At 41.7% G+C, this 21,444-nt stretch overlaps 1 long non-coding RNA gene across 1 annotated transcript; it reads left to right on the top strand.

The window, feature by feature from the left end:
• Nucleotides 1–634: 634 nt before the first annotated feature.
• On the top strand, nt 635–19,491 carry LOC128077655 (uncharacterized). The gene is made up of 3 exons (XR_008205117.1): nt 635–792; nt 4,508–5,652; nt 19,354–19,491. It is a non-coding gene; the product is annotated as an uncharacterized LOC128077655 (long non-coding RNA).
• The last annotated feature ends 1,953 nt before the right edge of the window (nt 19,492–21,444 follow it).

The raw sequence follows: 21,444 nt of genomic DNA, 5'->3' as shown, positions 1-21,444 counted from the left end.
GGCATTGGCTTTTGGGAAGGTTGTTTTACACTCCTGGCTGGCACCGTGCTCCATTGTGTGCAGCAGCATTATGACACTGCTGTGCCTGTTGGTGAGCTCATGCCCTCTGGGCTGGGAAGATTGTTCTTCCTGCAATTAGTATTCATGGTCAGCTGAGCAGAACTTATACAACAACTCTTCTCTGCTTTGAAGGTTGTGTTACATGGTTTCAAAGTGGCCAGAGGAGATTCCTATATGAAGAAGATATCTGGCAACATCCATTGTTTTCTTGTGTATCAGGTAGGATTTCCTTGCTGTTAATTCAGTGCTTTCTAATTTTGCACATAATAAAGCAGCAAGTCAGAACTCAGCAATTTGAAAATTTTGCATTGAATTTTGTCCCAGCCTTCCAATCTTTCTCTGGGATTTGAATGCAGAGGGGTTATTTTTATTTCTTCAGAGCATACCTGTTTCTCTTACAAATTTTTCATTTTTGAAAATACAACCAATGTTTTTTTTCTAAAACTGCAAGGAACTTCTGTGTATCTGCTCTTCACTGAAAAGACCACAACTTCTCATTAGTAGAACTCAGAGCGCTCTGACAATAAGCTGGTACCACTTTTCCTCCTTTGTAAATGGAGGTAGTTGAGGTAGAGAGAGTTGCAATGATTTCTCTGGCAGGTAGAGAGGTGTAGCACATGTCAGTTTTGTCAGTAACCTGCAGTAGACCCTCTCATTCATTATCTCATTACAGAATTTTCATGGCACTGAAGAGCATTTGCACTGCTGCTGGATAACCATAAGCAAAAAAAGGTAAGGAGACTTTGATAACAGAGGGCTGACACTCCTGGAGACAGCACTTATTGTCCAGTGAGATACAGCAATGGCTGCAAGTATGAGAATCTTGCTGTTTTGTTTTGGGATTTGTTTGGCTTACGCCATTTTTTGGCTTTGGTTATTGAGAAAAAAGGAGAAAAATATTTAGATATTATATAACATCTGTTGATGCCTGTTAATACATACATCACAACAGGTGCCACAGTGCCACAGAAATGTGCTAATGCAGGACTGGTGCCCGTAGTAAGACTTTGTTCCACATTTGTTTTAGGTTGTATTCCAATGATCTTTATTGTCAGGAAGTTTCCATTTAAAGTGATGTTTGCACAGTCAGCTCTGAGCAGGATTTCCTACAAGAAAGATAAGGACAGAAAAAAATACTCTGAACAATGAAGCCAGGGCTAGCATTGCATAAATGCTTCCTTCGTTAAAAGTGCCTCCAACTCGTAGCCTTCACCAGCATAAAGAGGTGTAAGAATGCAGAGTCTGTTGGAGCCTGAGAACAGCAGCACCTGGGCAGAGATTTGCTTAGAGATACATGGGCAAGCACAGCTCCTTTCTTGGATGGGCTTGGCTTGAGGAGCAGTGCATGCTGAAATTAACTTGAATTTTAAATCCAATATTAAAAAGCATTGCTTTTTCATTTCACATAAATTTGTTTTTCCCTTATTAATCCAAGTTTTATCGGGAGCAGTTCATGTAGAAGACTCGTTAGACCATAGCATTTATGCCAAACTTAGGTTCCTATCCCACTCCTGCATGCGATCAAATGCACGCTCTGTCCTCTGACAAAGGAAAAAAGCTCCAAAGCTGCCTGGGATTTTTCCCTATGTTTTTCTGCATGCATGTGACTTGCAAACAGCCTGGCGAATGCTGTCTGAGGCAGTGCACATCCATGATGCTTAATGTAACTATTGGGCAAATTATAACAAACCCATCATGCCTGGTTGCAGGGGCTATAGCAGAGAGCACAGAATATCAGCATGGATGTGTACAATCTCTGTTCTCTCTGTAGCAAAATTTGTTCTTCCAGGAGACTCCCTGTCAAACACGGTTTGGCTGTGATACTGTGAGCTGAACAAGATATCTTTTCTTATTGTTTTGCAGTCTTATTCACCAGTTGCTCTTCATCTCTATTCCAGAAATAATTGCTTTTCAAGAACATCACTTTTATTGCATTGTCTGTTATAGAAATAACTGCTTTCCAAAAATCTGACCTTCTTACTCAAGCAACACTTGAAATTGACACTTATGGATTTGGCCTAAAATGCTGGGAGATTTGGGCATCTGTTGGGCTGAAAAGCAGAAACCACTGAGTGTTGGACTTGATGATCTCCAGAGGTCCCTTCCAACCCCTATGGTTCTGTGATTCTGTGATTGCTGTCAGTACAGCTTGATTGTAGTCACACTGGGTTTGGAAAAGGGTCTCTGACTGAAAACTATTTTTTTGCTGATGCCATTTTTTTATATGGTTTGTAAAACAGACGGTTATAATGGATCAAATGATCAGGATGTTTAATGTTGGCTGTGGTCTGCCTGCTTGCAAACGGTCCCTGGGGGAGAAAAGTTTCTCCTTGTATCCTGTGTGGTAAAGGCAAACATACAGTGGTCTGGCAGGCTTTTAATTGATGGATATGAGTTCACTGCAACCAAAATATCACTGAAAGTGGATCACAGGTGATCACTTTTTTCTAACGTAAGTCATTTAACACCAGTAATTTTCCTCTGTTGCCAATGCCATTACTTATTTCAGAGGTAAAAAAAAAAAAAAAAAAAAGAAAAAAAAGAAAAAAAAGGAAAAAAAAAAAAAAGGATCTTTTACTTACTTTTTTTTTAATTATACTAGGTACCCATAGCTTAACTTAATGATTTGTATAAGTGATAGTAATTGCTGAAACTGCAGTTCAGTATTATTAGCTATAAAATGAACATGGTTATATGTCCAACACAACTAGCAAGGAACAGAAATGCAGTTGTATCCAAGAGAAAATAATTACAGCAATAATCAGTGTAATTCATGATAATGGCTGAATTGAATTTCACACCATAGCTCCAAGCACTTACATTTAATGAATGTAGTTTGTGCTTGTTTACTAAAAAGGTTTTTAGCAGAAAATCGATAATGTAACTTCAGTGTTTCTAATTGCAAATGCAATTTTTTTTTTAAAGTAGTGGTTCAATAAGGATTTTGTAGGGAAAATTAAGGTATGTAAGTGCAGCAAATGCTGTTACTTTAATTAGGCTACCTGTGCATCAGTGGTGTAGTTCCTTAATATTTATTTATTACTACATATTGATTAAAATTGGTTTGTATTTCGTTGTTAAGACTAGGTAATGTAATGAACATTGAAACTTTTTGGTTTCAGTGTGCTGGCTGTGATGAAGCATATCACTTTATAATGGGACTGTCCTCACAAAAAGAGGTTTTCAACTTGAAAGCATTATCACAAGAGGAAGGGAATACAGGCTGGTCTGCAGAGGTGTTTTCTACATGATGACTACAAGAGAGGTGCTGCTCCTGTACCTGGAATAGCACAATAAATAAAATGATTGGCAGTTGATGGTATAATTATAATTGCTTAATTGGCCCAGGCGTGTTCTTGTGCTTTATCTGACCCGGAGTGTTCTTCCTATGAGGGGAAATTGTTAATTTTTTGCAATGGCAGGGAAGCTGAGGGAAATAGCTCCAAAATAGCACTCTGTATTCCTCAGCCACCTCCTCTCTGAGGAGGTCCTTTGGGAGCCACCTCCTCTGTGTCTCCCAAAACGTGGTGCAACAGGCTGCTGCAATACATAGGTCATCAAGAGATACAACTCTAACAAGAACATCCGTACATGGATCCATATGGATAGTACATGGGAGTAGAACTCATAAGCCTACTTTGGCTGAAGTCAGCAGCAGATCTCCAAATGTCTTAATGGCGGAGCATAAAGGCTGAGACACTTGTAAGGCTGGGGGGCACAAAAGAAGTGGGATTGATGAGAAATCACTTAGAAGAAGGAGAAACGAAGCTCTCAGAACTGGGTTTTCTGGAGCTCAGCTACAAATGGAAATGCAATTCACTGGGGTGCAATTCTTTGCTTTTGAAGACAAGATAGCCAGGTTCTACATCTATGGGAATGGGGGGAGAATGCTGATGGGCTGAGGGTTGGACTTGATGATCTTAGTGGTCTTTTCCAACCTTAACGATTCTATGATCTCCTTGTGATTCTATGAATCCCTTGTGAACTTTCTTGTACCACCACCTTTACAATCTGCAGTAGACATTCTGATGTAGGTTAAAAATCATGGGTGGTGGAAGATGTTTCATCTTAGAATGTTTTGAGGTAACTCACGCAGGCAAGAATGAAGTCATTAAGTCACATATCTCACCAAACTAAGCTGAAATTCCAGCAGGAGGAAAGTCACTACTTGGCCAACAGCAAAAATAGGGGAACTAAAAAAGTGGCAGCAAACTAAGTGTGATTCACTGGGAGAATATCAAGACTGACATAAGGGCTTAAAAAGTAAAGCTGGATCGCTCAAGAAGCGTGCTCTGATTATTTTCTGTGCCTACTTGCCCTCCCTGCTAGAACCAGCGCTGCATTTTCTGCTGGGTTCAGTAAGGCATTTTACTCTACAAAAACAACTAGCTCCTTTCCAGCCAATGATTACTTGTAATTATGCTTTCCCCTGCTATTATTCTAATAGACTGTCATGCTGCACAGAGGAGGCGTTTGGAGGCTGCTTTTATGGATGGACTGTTGGAACACTTAATATAGCTCTATTTTTGAATTATCAGGTTCTATCCTTTTGAAGTCTGTGTTAGTGGAACTCCTATTTATGAAATGTGCTGTGCTTAAAGGTTTGCTATTGATGAAGAGGTCCAACAGAGGCCTTTATCCTAAGTACTGTAGCATTCTCCCTGAGAAATAAATAGCCTTGCTAAAAGGTATGTTGTGTACCAAGGTTGCAAATTATCAGCCAAGCACCTTGTAACTATATACTTCAAAAATACCTTTCTGCTTTCTGTTTGTTCTCTTCTTCCACAGCATGACTGTTGTTTTTAAAAACATATAAGGAAAAAAAAAACCACCAAAAACCCAATTTGTTATCTCTTTAATTGGACAGCGTGTCCTCGAGTAAGAAGGTAACACTTCAGTGTACATATTTAGCTGAGGAGGAGCTGTTTGCAGGTGTGTCCTTCTCAGCATTAAGCACTGTGAGTTTTGGGGGAGTTTTCAGCCCTCGTTCAGGGATTGATTGGAACTGCTGATTTATTGCAAAATTCCACCACTGTGGCAGCCATGCCAGCACTTGCAACGAGCTGAGGATTACTACCAATTATTTAGGAAACGATGACGAGAACAACGTGATACATACAAAGCAGAAGAAAAATGTCAGGCATCTCCCCTTACCAAATGTTGACAGTCAAAGAGCAGGTAGGAGGGAGCTTCATTTCCCTCGAGTGCTGCAATTAATGAGAGCTCAGGCATGCGAGTTCCTGGGTGCTCTTTCTCCCCTTTGAGATCAGCTACCAAACCTCTCTCTAATTCTGTTATTTACCATCGCTCTGTAGCCTAAGCTCACGGGACCTGAAACCAAAGCACACAGATGATAACAAACACATTATGTCTCTGTCTGCTGTTGAGTTCCATCGCTTTTAGCCTACAGAATTCATCTGAAATTAATAAGCCATGTTAATACGTGTATTTTTCTATTTTTTATTATCAAGAAACGCTGACCTCTGTGGAGTATACTGCATCCATCCAAGTTCCTTAACAACTTCTCCAGAGGCTTTCCTTGCAAACCTGGGATGCTGTGAGTGGAGGGGACCAGTGTTGGACCACGGGTTGGTGAGTGACCGGGTGGGCTGGGGCACAGCACTGCTGAGCACGTGGCTCCAAAAGGGCAAAATGGGCGCATGAAACTGCTCTGGGAAACGTATTGCCACACAGAAGAGGTTTACACTGAACACAACAAATAAGGCAAGTCGTTGGTCGAAAGTGTTTATCTGGAGTTTTCCTTTTGGAACCGTAATGTATCAGGGCCTTGACTTTGTACTCCCTAATTCATCTTTACTTCTGTATTTTACCATTACCGATAGCTTTCCCCTTAAGCCTGTCTATTTGCTAGTAGATTTGACAGATGACAGCTACTCTTTGGGATGTTAGATGGCGTTTGTATGGCTATGATGCCAGGAGCGTTCTGAGCGCTGGTGTTGCATATTTATTGATCTCCATATTCCCAATAATCTGATGCACGTCACTTTTGACAACATTATGTGGAGAGGTCAGCTGTATGGGGCTAATGAAACTGTTTCAAAGATGGATGTTGTTTTCCACAACATTAACCTTGCAAATAGCTGTCACCAGTGCATTTCACTATGGGGCTTGGCGTTTGAGAACCTCCCTTTTTTTGATTGTTGATGTTAACATTAAACAAAACCTGAAGCCATTAAACTTCAGTATTTATATACGATAGGAAACATGGATGACATGGCATCACTCCAAATGAAAATCTTATTAACAGAACACGGTGCTTGTGGCAAAGTCCCGAACAATCTGAAAATTGGTTTGGCTGTCTGAAATGTTTGACAGATTAGCTAAGGATGATGTAAAAGGACCAAAGAGGGAACAGCTGAATTCTAAGGATTAAAGTGGCAAATAGAAAACCCTGATGTAATCAGAAAACGCATTGCACTTTCATATTTTACTGCAACATTACTGTTCTCACCCAGAGCTTATTACATTCAGGGCAATATAAAATTTAGATTACCCTTTTATTTTAAAATTATTTCACTAGCATGTGTAATGTTACAAGGGAGCACTCGATTTCTAAAGAGGTCTCTTGAAGTTCTTTTTCCTTAAGAAATGCTGTTACGGTGATTTAAATATTTAATTGTAGGTTTTCCACTGTCATCCTGAGGCACTTCTCAACAGGAGTCCTAGGGGCAATAAAAATAATCCTTGGAGGCCCCTTTTCCACACTGCACTGTTTCAGAACTGTTGTAGTAACTCTTTTTTTTTCGTGTCACACTGCATCTTTTGTAATGTAAATTTTGCACATACTTACAGAACACAATTCCAAATATGATTTTGATAGGCAAGCAATTTAGAAAATGCTTGTGTTGGCCATTGGAGCTGTGGAGTTCCACATATTTTTACAGTGTCTTCTGGGATTTCAGGGCATTTTAAGTGAAAAAAAAACCAAACAACCCAAACCCCTGTTCTGGTCTGGAAACTTGTGATTGCATTTTAACATTTTAAAGTGCACTCAGTAAATGTTAATATAAAGGCTGCTCACGGAGGATGAGTTTCTGACTCAGGCACTGAATAAAGGGCAGGTGACAGTGACAAGGACAGCTAACTGTGGCCTCAGAATGTCCCAAAGGTGATGTGAGGTGGAGTTGTTCCAATGTCTGTGTGGAGCAATAGTTGCTATGGGAGTTCTGCAGCAAGCCCTGCTTCTCAGATCATTGGTGCAGTCCTCCAATGTCAGCAGAGAGTTCTGCTGTTTCAACTGTGTGTTATAAAGCGTTCATATGAGGAGTCCCAAGTGCTGCTCGGAGGTGCCACTGCAAAAGGTGGTGCTGGGTGTTCCAACCCTGAGCTGATAAAGGCTCCAGAAGGCATCTCCCAGAGGAGCTCTGTGAGGTTCAGGTCATCCCTTCAAATGAGTGCCTGTAATGAAAGGATAAAAGAGGTCAGCACAGATGGAAAACACCTAAGGCGACTCTGTTAAAAATATTCCCCACTATGAGCTTAATAGGTTGTGATCAGCTTAGCATGCTGTAAACTGTCCAAAAATTAAATGTTGTCTCTAAACTTATCTCTGGGACTGTCAGTGCTCTCAAAGGGAAGAGAAGGAAGTTTTGGGGAGCAGCTCGTGGGTCAGGATGGAAGGAACCACTGCCTGGATGCACCTTTTGGTTATGCCTCTAGAAGGGCTGGGTAGGTGTCCAAAACTAAAGGGATGGCAGCTACCCCCAGGGGAACAACATGAATATCTGCTACTGTAGGAACTTCTAGATAACACAATCCTCTGGCAAGTCTTGACATTGTTCCTAAGAGGTAGTCAGAAAAGAATGTATGTTTTTTTATTTTGTATTTATTATGTAGCACAATGGAATCCATTTTTCTTTTTTGATTAAAAGCTTGTTAGGGATGCAAATATTCACAGGAAATATAAGGAAGGTCTCATCTCTCAGTTTCTGGCAGCTCCTTTGGTGTCTGCCATATTTATTCAGTGACTTAGTACAGGGTCATGGAGAGTTTCTCCTAAAGCAGAATCTAATGCTAAGTGAATGTTGTAAGGGGAGTTAAAACAGCTGATTTATGTTTACAACATCTCTTAGTAACGCATACTAATGTTAATTAAAAAGCCATTCTCCTGTAATAATTCTCAGGTTGCACAGTATTGTTATTGCATGAGGCTGTGCAAAAATGTAATACACTTCTATGAGATTATTTCTGATATTGCTAAGCCCACATGCTATAAAATACTAAGTGCTCACTAAAAATGAATCAATGGAAAAAAAAACACCACCAACTTTTACTCTAAAAGCTAATGAACTATGATTTCTTTTTGTCTTTTGGGTTTAAAACCTCCAGACCTCATTTTCAAACTCTTTTCTGAATCCAAGAGAGCTAGTTTGTTTTCTAAAGTAAATAGAGAGAGGTCAGCAGAGCCTCTCACAAGTACAAAGGAGCTTGGGCTTTAAGATTTCAAGTGATTATGACATGAGCAGCTTAAGCATTGTCAGCAATGCATTTTTTTTTCCCTTACAACCCCAAGATAAATATAATCTGCTCAAAGATGTGAACCTAACAGACAGATCTCCTTGCTGCAGAAATACACATTTATATACTTGGAGGAGTAATGTTACCACAACAATGAATCTGCTGGCTGTGTGCTGTACCCTATCTATCCTGGGGCCTGGAGTATCCTGGCTTTGCCATTATGATCTGGTATCTTTTCCTCTATTTTTTTCTTTCCCCTGTAAATAGAAATGCCACGGCTAACACCTACAGACTGAGCATCTATCTCCCAGAGCAGAGTTTGGGCAGGGTGACTCTGTTGCTGATAGCACATAGAGATAGGATGGGGCCAGAATGGCTGCTTGGACGTTCAGTGTGCAGGATCAGGTTTATGTTTTCAGATTGGCCATTTGGCCTTGGCTTCTGTCTGGAGAAAGGCTGGGAGTTATGTCTCTGCGACTATTATATGGTGCTGCAGTGCTCTGCTGCTACATCCTTAAAGACTGAGAAATACCTAGCCTTAATATTGCTAATGCCTTCAAAATAATGCTTAAGTGGGACTTCAGGGGTGGAATGAGTCTAGTTCTAGACCTCTGGACAGAATCAAATTTAATCCTTAGGGAACCTCATCTGTGCCTCAGAACTGCAAAGTGCTGTGCACTCTACCCTGATTGTTCGGTAACTTGCAGAAATGAGCCCATATAAAGCATTAAAGAACTTCAGAGCCTGGCATTTGATTGTGCAGAGTTAGAGAGGAGAGATGAGAATAGCAGCCAGAGGACCCAGGCTGGCCCTCAAATTAGTGGGAATTTCTTAGCAGAAGCTCCCACCTGCTGGGAGAAGTGGAAGTGCTGCTGGTGTGAGGATTGCAGGGTTTGTACCAGAGTCCTCGAGACCCAGAAAAACTAATTGTTCTCAAACCTTCCTCTTGTAAAAGACAGGATTACTTAGTTGCCTCTCAAAAAAACATAATCTGAGAAGTGCTCTTAATGGTCAGCTAGAACAACACGAATGCACGAATCCTGCACTTTGCAGTTTGTTAATGCCTTTCTCTGTGGCATCATCACACAGATGCCCACCTGATACCCACTCATAGATGCTCAGATCCTCCTCTCTGAGGACATGAGACTTGTTCTTCAAGGGCAGTGCGGGGCAGGGTGTGGAGGAAATGCAGATGTGCTGGGGAGCAGGTCAGGAAAGCTTGAATTAACAAAAGTTTGGGGATGTGAGGATATAAATCCTTTGTATGATCTCAGCTATCCTTATTCTACTGTTAAGGAAAAATACACTATTTTCACATCGTTTTGCATCTCAGTAGTAATAGTTAGATTTAACATGCTATACTGTAATACAACATTGTGTTAGAAATAAAATGCAGCTGTATTCTATTAATTTAATATAGACATAAAATTTAAAATCCTCTAACTAGCACAGCTGGAAGCATTATTCTTTTGAAAATCGAGGTATCTCCTGCTCGCTTTACGAGTAAGATGCCTTACAATCTTGTTCTCTTCAGAGAGGTGTTTTGGGTAAAAAATGCCCAGTGTGGAATGAAAGGAGGTGATGGGGTCACTGTGCTGGGAGGTGTTCCAGAGCCACGGAGATGTGGCACTGAGAAACATGGGCAGTGGCACGGTGGGACTGGATTAGATCTCAGTGGTCTTTTCCAACCTTAATGATGCTCTGATTCTATGAAGGTTTGGCAAGTTTTGGCAATGGAGATGGTTTTGGCAAGCTGATTCATCCGATCCTGAAAAGCCCATAGAGAAGAAATTGCCTCCCATGCAGACCCTCACTTAGTTCTAAAGGCTCTTTTAGTCCCTAAGACTAAGAATCTCATTCCATAAGATCAGCACAGGAGCGGAGAGGCAGAAGCACTGGTGGTGAGGGTGCTGCTATCTGTAGGGCGGGTACAGGAGTGAAGCAATGCTGTGATGGACACAGGGCACCAGGGGAAAGTCCACTGCAGCCTGAGTGCTGCCAGACACCTGCAGGCATGGCGGCCAGCCCCAGGCCTACACGACATACACCTTCCCACAGAGAAATGCCAAACGTGCGTGCGTGGCAGGGCTTGGCTCCTGCTTATAGTCAGCAATTGCATCCGACCGGCTCTTAAATGCAGGTTGAAGGCTCTGATGAAATACAGAACACCTCGGAAAGACAAGCTAAATTTTTGCCATTTTAAACTTTGCATGGCTGCGTGCTGGAGCAGCCTCCCAGGTTAATGAGCTGCGAGTTTAAATAGCGATTGAAGAAGTCGGTTATAAATATAGAGCAGTTTGCTTTTTGCCTTCCTGTTACTTTCCAGGGCTCCTGAAGGCCTTCCGCTGATGGAGAGCTTTTAATTTCCCATTTTGGCCCCCACCACAGGTGATAAACAAAGGTTTCCCATCGCTGTGACTCGGGTCAGTGCTGCAGCCCCGGCGTCAGTCCCACTGCCTGTAATTACACACAAAAGGTTACCGGGATCCGCGGCTAATTTGCAGCCTCTGTTTAGCAGAATTTAATAGCAGGTATTACTGGTGCAGCAGTAATTAAGGACCTTTGTCAATAAGACGGAATAGATGGCCACACTTTGTTGTAATCAGTGGACTCTTGAGAACCCAGAGGAGTGAAAAGCAGTGAGAGGAGCAATCCATTTTGCGAATAACATGGCTGTCCTTTCACCCCCCCCCCCCCCCCCCCCCCACTCCCTCCCCCTTCCTGAAACCTGCAATGGAATAATAATTCCCCAGGCAATGAAAGTACAGGAATAAAAGTACTTACCCTCCAGCCTGCGATTTTTTTTTTTTTTTTTTTTTTTTTACTTTTTATTTACTCTACTGTGCTTTTTATTTGCTTCGGGCTGCATTTGATGAAGTATTGTTTAAACAGCGCCGAGCAAAATGGATGTAGGGAGATGGAAAATAGAAAGAGGAGGAATTTTAACCAGGTGGATATATGCATTTGCCTTTAAGGTGGATGGCGTTCGGTTTATCAATTATTTCCTTTGGATTTTTTAAAAAAGAGAAAGAAATGACAAAAACAAGTGGCTCGGTGAAGAGGTGGAGAGAGTCATTTAGAGCTGTCTCTGCTCAGAGGCGTTCAGCTGTAAATGGGTCGCAAACAACAAGCGAGAAGTGAACTTGGTGCAGCACTGCAGCCCCCTCCGCTCCCCCCAGCGCTAATGTACCAATGAATGGCCTGGCACAGGGCTGAGGCAGCCAGACACACGGACACGTGCGCAGCGCTGGCGGCAGGGGGAGAGGCGGAGAGGCTGCTCCGGCACAATTCAAAGAGTGCTTTAAGGTGTACACTCCTTTCAGTAATTGGTGAAGAAGCTGCATTTCACTCACTGATTTCCTGCCTTTTTACAGGTTTTAACAAGCATGATGCTTTTAATAGTGGTTTGAGTACTGGCTCTTTATGAAGGCTCTCTTTTTTAAAGCAGCTTTAACTATACCCTTTTTGTCAGTAATGTCTGAAAAACTTCTACCTTTAATCATTCCTAGATCAGGCAGCAAACAAGCAGCTCCTTTTCCTTTTTCAATTACACGCTGGATATTCAGCACAGATATAAAAAAAGGAGGAAAAAAAGAGAGAAGCATCTTGAGCCTATCATGTATTAAATGCAGTTCTTTGCTGCCGCATTAAAATAACACTAAGGATCTGGCTTCAGCCAACAAAAGCCAGAGATGTGAAGTTAAAGCTGCAGTCCTCCTTTTTATCTGCTCCATTGTGTTAAGGCGTTGTAGCACTCTTAAAACAGTATGGCATTTTCCATACCATGTATGCTGCGATACTTAGCTAAGAGATCCTGAGCTTTCTGATGCTGAGACCCACAGGAAATCTTCTATGGCATCTAAGGGATGGGCTCTGCCTGGCGCTATTTCTGGGACAGAGGGATTGCGTTTACTTTTTTTATTGTTTTGCACTGCTAGTTCAAAAAGGGAGTGAGGTAACAGCGAGTTGTAGCTGGAGGTTCACATCTTCATGAGGTTTCCTGTAGGTGAAGATGAGCAGAATGCTCCTTTAGTGGGCATTTGCCCACAGAAACAAAAAAGGATCGCTTTTGCGGGAAGCCTGGGCTTTAAATAAGAGGGAGAAATCTGCTTGCATACGTGAGCTGCCACAAGAATATCAGGAGTAGTTTGTAATCTGGCTGAAGAAAACACGGAAATTTTGCAGTCCAGGTAGGAATTTTGGGCAGCATTTTTGAGTCGATGGTACAGTGCTGTGCTGAGACCAACAAACCATGGGGCAATTGAGGAGTGCATCAGAGAAGGGAAAAAAGGATGGATGCAGTATTTTGATGGATACAACTTAGAGCTGTATTATAATCTTTTTTGAAATAAGGAGTATGGCTTATTGCTGGGATGCAAGGAGAATCTCAGTTTGAATCCCTCTGAAGTAAAGCTTTTAGTGACAACTCCGGTGACAACAAAGTGAAGAATCATGTACAGGGTTTCTCTGCCTGATAGATTTAAGTTTAATCTGCAGTGGGTAAAAATTAAGAGATAATGTCAGTGGAGAAGAACATTGCTTCAGGATTATAGTCTCCTGCTGCTGTGCAAATGCCCAAGGTTAATCCAGGATGCTTATTTTCTAAGCAGGAGTCGTTGATCCAAATGGATGTTTGCCATTGCTTTGTGGTGCAGCCCTGCAGGTAATACACACAGATACCAGTTCTTGTGGTGGTGTTATGGTGGATCAACTAACTTCTGCACTGCTAAGGTTCTGATCTTCATGCACTCTGGTATGATGGCTGAAATAATAAGGCTTATTTCTCGTCTTGAGTTGTTGCCAGTGAGAGATTATGGAATCTGGCTTTCCTGTGTGAGAGTACAAAGGGCAGAATACAGCCAGATGTACCCCAGTCTGATCAGAGGGGTGAAGCAAACCTGATCTGTTCAGGACCATTCTATTGAAACTTTGTCAGAAGGCAGAAAATAAATATGAAGGTTTGAGGTTCAAAGGTTACTTATTTTCCTTGAGGGAAAATGTATCTCCTGCAAGAGCAGTTGAAGGTTAGTGTTCAATAGGTCACACTCCTTAACCTTTCTCCGGTGCTATTTGGTCACTTGATATCCAAGCCACATCCCCACAAATACAAAGCATGCTACCTACAGTCTCTGTAGATACAAGCAGGTATGCTAGAAATGCAACAGAAAAAAAGAATAAAACATATTTGATGATCTTGCTTGGGAAAGGTTCATTTCAAGGTAAATTTCTTTATGGTCTGTGTATAAAGTCTTGATTTCAGTCCTCTTTCATTTCATTCCTCTTCCCACCTCTCTTGCACCTAGCGCTGACTGCTGTGAAAAGCAAGAGGCCGTGGCTAAGTAGAACTCCTACCAAACAGCAATCCCATTGTCCTGCCAGGTGTCCTCCCCTGCAACATCCATTGCTGAGGTCCTGCTGATGCTGAAAGGCGCAGGCTTGACTCAATGCATGACATTCATATTCCCCCACATTGTCCTAATGTTGCTGCTCTTCGCAGAGTAGGGCAAAAGAGAAGAATGGCAAATGAAATGAATGTGAAAGCTCTACCCCATTGGAGTTACCAACTGCAGAGGAGGACCATCCTCCTTTGCTTCTTCACGCCTCCACCTCAGGGTTGTGGTGCTGATAAAGGTGGCAGAAGTTGGGGATAACTTTTATAGGTGCAGGTGATAGTGGCAAGCTCTGCCTGAGAATGGCAGGAGTGTGATGTCTATGCTCCCCTCTGCCCCATGCTGCAGGTGGCAGCCACTCTGCTGGCAGTTTGGCTTTTACAGCAGTGTCTATCCATGGGGAAATGGCTGGTCTTGCTCTCTTTTGCAGCGTGCTGGGGTCAGATCTACCCCTCATCCCACTGGTCCCGTCTGTGAAAGGTTTTCTTCTTATCAATCCTGTGTTTTTAATATAAATAAAAATCTTGATCTCTGCCACTGGGAAACCGCATCCCATTTTTTTTCCTAACAGAAAAATGGGAATAGGTTTCCTTTAACTAGTGGAAGGGTCTAGACTCTAAAAAGGTTTTTATTATTGTGTGCCCGGGGTCCTTGGTTTTAGACATTTATCTTCTGGTGAACCAGTAGGGAACAAGAAAGGCAGTATTTTGCAACTCCTAGACCCCCAGCTCTAAATAATGACTCAAAGCTGAAATTGAAGCAGGTGCATCATCTTCTTCATTGTGTCACTTTTAGCACAGACATTATACTTTATGGGCTTCAACTATCAAAATAGTTTGTGCAATGGACCCTAAAAATGGTGATGCATCAATCAATCAGTCAAGCTTTATTGCTTCAACTTTATTTACAGCTGGCTTATAAGCCATATTATAATGCACAATAAGAAACACAACAGAATACAAATGCATTGTAACGCAGTGCCATTTCTGTGTGTTTACTCTGAAGCCTGTGGCTGCTCTCCAAGAAATACCCCAGCGAGTGCACTGCACCAAGCCAAATGCATCCCTGGTGTAACCTCATCGATTCTGCCCTGCCAGACCAGCTCCAGGAGGATGGATTCAGCCAGTCCCAGTGGCTTGCACAGGCTCCTGGAGCCAGCCGGGCTCCGACAGTGCTGTTAATAGGATGGGCAACAGTGTTCAGAGAGGAATGAAGAATGAAGTGGGTTGGCTGGACAGGCAACCGAGCAGAGGGCTATTTTTTTCTGTAGGATTGGTCAAAGACCTTTAGCCGTCAGCTGGATGTTTTTCCTTTCTGCCTTTGGATTCCAACCGCTGTGCACAATTTAGGTAGAAAAGCATTGAAGCTACCTTAGGGTATGGTTATAATACATACATGGAGGTAAAGCTGTTGTTACTGGGTTTGCCACAGGTTCCCATGGCTCTTCCCAGATGATTGACATCTTTTGGGGTGGTGACATCTCAGACTTTCCATAACCATTATATGCCATGCATATATTATGATATGATCTGTATGTTATATATGTTATATGTATGATATATATCAATTTTGTCATCAGCAAGGGCAATTTTGAGTGGGGCAGATACAACTGTGCTTGAACTGAAATAAATGCCAGTAGAAGGTTAAGGCTTCATTTATGGAAACATGACCAGCATCTAAGAGTATCAAGCTGGTAGTGCAAGTGAACAAGTGGCCATCTATGTATTGTTCTATGGTTACTGCAGGAGAAGTTTTCAGTATGGGCCTCAGGTTCCCATGTAAATATTTTGGTTTGAGATGGCAGTGGTTATGGCAGGTGATCATGTCCGTGTTAGTGCCTGCATCAGATGCAAGAACAAGTGCATCATCTCTCCAGACTGTGTGCTTGCTTCTGCATTAATTTCTCACTGCAGGCACTTCTTAGGCAGTTCAGAAAGAGTGACTTAGAAAAGGTGACTTAGCAAAGAAAAAAAAAAAAAAGATGATTAGAGAGTGTAAGAAAAAAAGGCTTGGCTATTGAATATAAAATTCTTGATATGACAAAATATGAGCAATGTAAGGTTTGGAGTTTTGGATTCTTTTAAAAAGGACTCAAATTTTCGTTGATGCTGCAATAAAAAGATGTTTGTAAATATGCAACTAACATCTATTTTGCAAAATAGATTGTTTTCTAATGCTTGTCCCTTCCCCAAATACTCGTGTTGTTCATATCAGCTCGTAGAGTTTACCATAGTATTTGTAGTGGAAATCTCTAATTTGATATTTCCCCGGTGAGTTTAATGAGCCTGAAAAGTGACATTTAGAGCTAGTTTCCTCTTTGTGCTTTGAAAAATGAAATACAAGTAGTTATCTGTTAAATGAGATAATTACATTGCTACTTTGCTAAAGGCACATATTAGTGATTTTTAGCTTGTTTCACTTAATTAAAGCTTTACAAAACGTAGAGTGCCAAACCGCTAATAGACCTGTTGGAACAGTTACTGAGACCGTGAAATAAAACCAGTTGTTCTAAACAAGTCACAGAAAGAGACTGATGAAATGGCTGGCAGCTCCAACATAAATTTAAGCTTTGGCTACATTAGAGCAAATGTAATAACAGCGGCAAGTAACCAATAGTTTTAATTCCACTGATCTTCCTACAATAATTATAAGGAACTTTTAATGTCTGTAATTAGACTGTTAGAGATAGACCAGTGCTGCACTGTGAAAAATTGGATGCTTACTATAATTGAAAATTAATCACTTTTCATTACCAGGAAGGGATACAGTTGTTATTTTGAATGGGTTGAGATACATCATATTAATTATGGGCAAACAAATTCACGTATTTGAAGTCAGTAACTTTGGTGCCAGTGGGCAAGTCTGTGCCAGAAGTGTTTCTGCTACCAGAACGTATTTGATTTGGTGATTGTCTGACCACTAATTGCAGCACAGCAGTTTGTTTTACTAAGGCTGAATTTTACCAGTCGTGCCCTCAGTGAACCGCTGTTGGGTTTTCTTTGGGTGGAATAACTGTCTGAACAAGCTGTAACCCCAAGTACACGTATGCAGCCATCCCAGCAGCCTTTGAGCGTATTTGAACAGTGAAATAATGAACAGGCCACACTGCAGGGGCAGAAAATGGTGCTAGATGTCTGCGAGGAGTGCTACTGCTCGGTCTGATGGCTGTGCAGAGGCTGCCCCTTTCCCTGCTCTTGTAATGGAAGCTCACAGAGCGGCTGCTCCTCACCCATACAGCCACCAGATCCCTGGAGCTCAGTGAACGTGGCCTCCCAGGCAGATGGGCCTCTGGGGAGGAGGAAAACAAGCTTGTGGAAGAGGCTGGTTTGGGCATGGTGCTCCTCAGATGAAGTTGTTTATTTTGTCCTGAATGAGGACATGAGTGCTTCAGGACAGTCTGCTAACCAGGGATGGTATCAGAAATAACATTGTTAGACTAGCAGCAGTCTCAAATGGAAATGCATGCTAAAATATAACCTTTTCTAGTGAAAATGGGGATTACAAGCATTTTTTTTTCTGTTTTAGTGAAAAGGTTTCCTTTTTTTTCTTTTTTTCTTTTTTCTTTTTTTCCAAACTAGCTCTGCTCTTTTGTTATGAGTTGTCACTGACACCAGATTTATGACTTGAACCAGCAAAGTGGCACCCTCAGCACCCTGTAATGCCTTTCTGTTTAAAAGGTGGCATTTTATGCTCCAAAGGTGATGTGAAAATGTCACCATCTTGCTCCACAATTCTTCTCCTTGTGCATCTGTCACTGATCCCAGCTGCCAAATGCAAGGGCAGCAGACGCACAAAATCTGCTCCAAGCATTATCCTGTGCGTTGGCAATAGGCTCTTGCCCAGCTGTGGATTTCTTAGAAAACATCCAATCTTAGGAGCAATAAATGAGCATAATGGTGAGGGAGATGTGTCCCTTCTTGGCTGTAATGGCTTTCTTCTGGCTGCAGCAGGAAAGGTAGAAATCAGAGCCCTGGCTGCCACTGAGTTTCCATATGCAGAGCCGCGCTGCTCGGGCTGCGCACCTTTCCCTGCTGTCATTAGGCTGAGCAAGGATGTGGCTGCTCATGACTGGGTGATTGATGTCAAATGTAGTAGCAACATTAAATTTGTCTGATATGGACAAAGAAAAGCATTATTCACTGTAAAAATCTTGTCTAAAGTTCCCATCTAGCCGGTGCTGTTCCTAAATTACGTTTGTATGAATTTTAAAATGGTTTTTTAAATTTCTTGGCCCAGGATTGTACCCAAGGTCACAGAATCGGAAAGCTGGGATCTGAGGCTGGTTAAGACTGGTAGTGAAAAATGTGCCTGTAATACATCTTCATATTTGCAAATGTATTTTATTGCTGTCCGTATCCTGTGAGAAAAATCCAATGTTCTTAAAGACAAGCACTGCTCGTTATATAGACACTTATTAATGTTTATTAGAAACTCATCTCACTAACGTCCATGGCTTTATTGGAAGTTCCTTAAGTAGCAAATCCAATTTCCTTTCTTATGCTTGTGCTTACTTAATTAACATCAAAAATTGAATGAGGCAAAACAAAGTTTGATATTTATTTTAATAAGTTATATAAAGTTAGTGTAATCTCATTGAGCACATTCTTCATTGCTCCAGCTGCATGCACCAAGTGCCTTTGCAGCTCCTTGGTTTATGGTTTTGCATCGTGCACGATGGACAACCTAGCCACTAATGAGGCAACCAGTAAAAGAAAGGAATAAATTGTAAAGTTTGTGCTTTATGGTGCACGTTCTGGGGATACAGGGCTGCTTGTTGTGTGCTCTGCACGTAGCTGGAGATGCCTTGGTAAATTAAAGAACTAGAGCCTAGTTCTGAGAGGAGAGGTTTTGCAGAAAAACCTTCAACAAGCCATCAGGATTCCACATGGCATAACGCTGTTAAGGGCAGAAAGCAGGGGCCTGCAGCACGCTTCTGATAGGAGCTCTTTTGGAGGGGGCATCATCCCACCTTGCTGCACCCACTCTGGCAACTCGCTCTTTTCAGAATATTTACCTGACCATGTGACGTCTGTTGACCTTAGAACAAGCGTTATCATATTGGAAAGTAATGATAAAAAAATACAGTACTACAGTAAAGCTATTATAAGCTGTAGTGTTTGTGCCATTACTGGGGAATATGGTATTGATTTCTTAATAAATTATGCCATAACCTACATTTTTGCCTCGGGTTAACATTTAACACTATAAGCAAAAGAAAGGTACAATATTATACAGATATCCGAACAAGATTTACCCAACCACAGAATTTAGCTTTAGAATCAAGAGCTGTGGGGCCTTGCTCACCTTCACTTGTGGTCGTCTCCTCTATCACGGCTCCTGGGCAGGGGACAATGACACTGGGTGTCCCCACAGCAGGGTGACCCTACGTAGGGTTGATGGCTCTGCTGCTCACTTTCTCTTCCAGATGGTGCAGCGTTCAATATTGAATTGTGACCATTCTTTGGCCATGAGATAACCTTGCTTCAGTAGTGCTGAGTGCCCACAAGGAACATCTCCAATGTAATATGATGGAAGTGAAAGAAAGAAAGAAATCCAGCCTGGCACTTGTTGTGAGTTGCTGCTTTTATATTCAAAGTGAAATGTTTTCTCTGTGTGTGTTTAGAGGAGGGGTTCCATTATAATGTATTTTTCCAAATTTTTGTTTTAGAAGGAAGGTCAGTTTGATTGCTTTTCATTCTGTCTTTTTTCAAGGAAGGGGACTAAAATAGTTTAAAAAGTTCTGCGCTGTTCTTGTAGTGGCTAAAGATAAATATCAGTGTAAACCTTGAGCTGGATGACATGCATTCTGCTGGCAAAAGGGAATTAGGAAAAAGAATCTGTGCTAGAAAGACTTTCAGTGCAAACTGAAAAACAGCTCTATCTGTATGTTTCAGTGTACAACTCAGAAAGGAGAGGTAAGGAGAGGAAGACACGTTGGCTCTGGTTGGAGTATTGCTCTCACTACTATGCTGTAACCTTTGTTCCTCAGACAAACATTTCAAAAGCTATTTTTGCCTCCCATTTTCCACCCAGTTGGCATCAAACAGCTGCTCTTTCCTTCGTCATTTGCAGGAGTCCTAGTGCTAAGCAGTGGTTTTCTAGGCAGTAATGTTTTAATAGGTAATGTTTTCTCGGTTCTTCTGAGCCTGACACATCCTTATTTGGATTCATGATGATGGCTTAAGTGGTTTCATACACATACTTGTGCATGCACTTATCCCTACTTGGTTTACAGGCAATTAAGGAGCACCACTGTCCATTTTGTTACTCTATCAATACGTAGATTTGCAGAAGAAAGTTCTGAAATGCAGATCTAGTTTGAATCTAGTTTAGTGCAAGTGCAGTCCCCGTTGTCAGAGGAGGCCAGGACACCTGTGGCCACACAACCAAGAGTTGAAGTGGAAGACAGTAAGGCATCCATCTGAACCGACTGCATGTACGCATGTCATGGGTATGTAAGCAGGAGGGCAACCTTTGAGAAGCAGCTGAACAAAGGGAGGGAATGAGTACTTCAGCAGGAGGTTGTGTTTCCAGAAGGAAAAGAGCTGCCAGGCAGAATGGAAATGGATTCACCAGCACCAAAAATGAAATCTTATTTCCTGCAGCAAAGATATTTTGCTAATGCACTACTGACAGGAGAATTAACTCTCTAGGACAACAATTTCAGCTGAAAATCCCAAATCTGCAGTCCTGAGCGCATTTGTCTTTCTGAAACCTGCATTGGTGTGCTATTTCTACACGCATGCTTCAAGAACGCAGTGGAAATTTTGCACCTTCCATGTAGGAATAAACTCAGGCAATTTTTAGATACTCACCAAAATATCCTGTGAGTAAAAAATTTAGAGGTCTCCATTAGTATTAAGCATTTCCTCTTCATGCTGTCAGTGCTGCTATAGAAAGAGAAATGTACCTCAGCTTGGCTCAAGCTTAAATTCCCTCTCTTCTTGTACTCCTTAAATAGCAAATTGTCAGCTTAAGAGACTTGTTGCTGCAGATGACCGTGATTCATGACCAGTCTAAAAGAACTGAGAAGTTAATGGCTGTTTTTTCATATCCTATTAACTGCGTTGTACTCAGAACCCTCGGCTTCTAATTTTACATTCATTTAGAGGTATTGTGGGGGCTGTTTTGTCTTTGAAGCCTGGCGGGGCCTGACTTCATATTGCTCCCAGAGCTAAATCTACCTTTGGTTGAGCTGCCCCTGACTTAGGCTTATGGAGGAACAGACCGCAAGGCCATTGGTTTTAATGAAGTCAAACTACTGCATCTAAATTTCAGATTTTTCTCTTTTTGAGGTATCTGAGCACCCCTGGACCTGTCTTACTTGGAAAAACCCAGCTGGAGTATATGGGACACTGTGGTCTAAAATTAAAAATCATGTTTGCAAATTCATATTAATTAAAAAGAGACATGTGAAGCCAAACAAAAAAAATCAATGAACTAGCTGGTTCTTCCTCAGTTAAGTAACATAATTTGTTCAATTTGTTTTATGTCTCTAAGTGAGGAACCTTTTACT

This window comes from Tympanuchus pallidicinctus, unplaced genomic scaffold, assembly GCF_026119805.1.
Source record: "Tympanuchus pallidicinctus isolate F22 unplaced genomic scaffold, pur_lepc_1.0 scaffold16, whole genome shotgun sequence".
NCBI lineage: Eukaryota > Metazoa > Chordata > Aves > Galliformes > Phasianidae > Tympanuchus > Tympanuchus pallidicinctus.
This window is presented reverse-complemented; position numbering and strand designations above follow the sequence as displayed.